The 2,306-nt window shown below is 37.8% G+C and overlaps 1 non-coding gene across 1 annotated transcript; it reads left to right on the top strand.

The window, feature by feature from the left end:
• Positions 1 to 1,560: 1,560 nt before the first annotated feature.
• On the top strand, positions 1,561 to 1,690 carry LOC120243345. The gene has a single exon (XR_005531275.1). It is a non-coding gene; the product is annotated as a small nucleolar RNA SNORA18 (small nucleolar RNA).
• The last annotated feature ends 616 nt before the right edge of the window (positions 1,691 to 2,306 follow it).

Below are 2,306 nucleotides of genomic sequence, written 5' to 3'. Positions count from 1 at the left end.
TAATTACCTTTTAATACTTTAGACTATTGCTATCAAAAGAACATAATGAGGTGAAAATCTAGATTATTATGACATGATGATTAATATAGTTAAAATTAAGACAAGAATAAACTTAAGGAGTAAATGCATAATAAGTCATAATTTATCCACATATTTACTTCTTATTCATCCAAACAGCCAAATATGCATAATAACAATTAAGTTGAATAGTCTTTAATATTTTGACAATTTTTGAGCATTTAAAAATCATAGATTTATACTTTTAGTCAATTTAAGGGCATATATGTGTGTATATATATTTTTTAAATGTTTATTTACTTTTGAGAGAGAAAGACAGAGTGCGAGCAGGGGAGGGGCAGAGAGAGAGAGAAACAGAATCTGAAGCAGGCTGCAGGCTCTGTGCTGTCAGCACAGAGCCTGATGCTGGACTTGAACCCATGAAGCATGAGATCATGACCTGAGCTGAAGTCGGTCGCTCAACCAAATGAGCCACCCAAGCGTCCCGATTTAGATATATTTTTAGATCTCACCATTTTACGTATTTATCAAGTAGATAACAGAAAAAATATTTTAAAAACACTTTATTATCTTGATTAAAAACTTAAAAAAGTATTAAATATGGTATGTGGACATTCATTTGAATTTTTGCCCTGGTCCCTGGAAATGTTAGCAAAGGCTGACCTGTAAACTATGGACCTAATTCACATTCTCTTTTTTAAAAACATTTTAATGTTTTATTTATTTTTGAGAGAGAGACAGAGTGTGAGAGGGGGAGGGGCAGAGAGAGAGGGTGACACAGAATCTGAAGCAGGCTCCAGGCTCTGAGCTGTCAGCACAGAGCCCGATGTGGGGCTTGAACCCACAGAGAGCAAGATCATGACCTAAGGTGAAGTCGGACACTTAACCCACTGAGCCACCCAGGCACCCCACATTTTTAAAACAATTGTTGTGGCTCCTGGTAGTGAGCAGATACAACTGGGAGCCAAGCACATTTGTCAGCAGGCCAGGCTATTGCAGTGGTCCTGGAAGGATGATGGAGATAGAATTGGTGAGAACTAGTCTGGATCTGTTTTGAAGGTAGAGCCAAGATTTGCTTATGGATTTGTATAGAATATAATAGAGAAGATTCAAAAATGACTCCAAGAATTGTGACCTGAGCAACTGGTAAGTGACAGTGCTACTTAATTCTTGCCTTTTAAGATTGTTGTGAGGATTATTTAACTGAAATAACATATGTAAAATCTCTAGTACAGTGCCTAGTACCTCCTAGTTGCTCAATAAATGGTAGTTGTGAGCATTTTATTATCTTAATTGGCTATCTCTAGAACCATGCAAGATGCTGATGTTATATTGTGTGTGTGTGTGTTTCCCAGAAAAATAAGTTGGTCAAGAAATGGAATGACTTGGTCAAGATCATATAGCTAATGAATTGAAAAAGCCAGCTGAGAATTAGACATTTCTCTATGAAAGGAGCATGCAGAGAGCCTATGAAGAGAGCTAGACCAGGACAGGAATTGGTGTTTGCCAAGTGTGGTTTGGGAACCTGGAATTTAAACTTTGGTTGAGGTCTGTCCTGAGGGGGCTTTTTCTGTAGACATACATCATTGGAAATGCCTCATAAAGGATATGTGTGGTTTCCTTTATTCACAGAACTATGTGTTAGATCTGTGGAAAGAACTACAAGACATCTATCTGCTAACACTCTGGGGAAGATATAAGAGTCAAATTTTTAAAATCTTGGGTATTGGTGTATCCCAACAATTTGTATAGTTCTTGGGTGTGATAGTTTAGGGGTGAATATGATTTGAACTCACTCATGTTTAGAGGGTGTCTGAAATTAAAAACCAGGGAGATTCATCTACTTCGACCCTAAACATGGCCCTAAAGTAAAGAAATTGGATCTCAAAGATTACAGGTGGGGAATTTTTGAACTATGTTCATATTCAAGTGAAGATCAAAGAAGCCCAGCAAAAGAACTCTGGAATGATAGTGACAACTGGATTGAACACAAGTTCCTTTTTTTTTTTTTTAAATGGTTTATTTATTTATTTAAAAATTTTTAAATGTTTTATTTATTTCTGAGAGAGAGAGAGAGACAGCATGAGCACAGAAGGGTTAGAGAGAGAGGGAGATACAGAATCCAAAGACAGGCTCCAGGCTCTGAGCTAGCTGTCAGCACAGAGCCCAACATGGGGCTCGAACCCACAAACCGTGAGGTCATGACCTGAGCCGAAGTCAGATGCTCAACTGACTGAGCCACACAGTTCCCCCTATTTATTTATTTTTGAGAAAGAGAGAGAGAGAGA

This window comes from Hyaena hyaena, unplaced genomic scaffold (assembly GCF_003009895.1).
Source record: "Hyaena hyaena isolate Hyena2069 unplaced genomic scaffold, ASM300989v1 scaffold_336, whole genome shotgun sequence".
NCBI classification, from domain to species: domain Eukaryota; kingdom Metazoa; phylum Chordata; class Mammalia; order Carnivora; family Hyaenidae; genus Hyaena; species Hyaena hyaena.
This window is presented reverse-complemented; position numbering and strand designations above follow the sequence as displayed.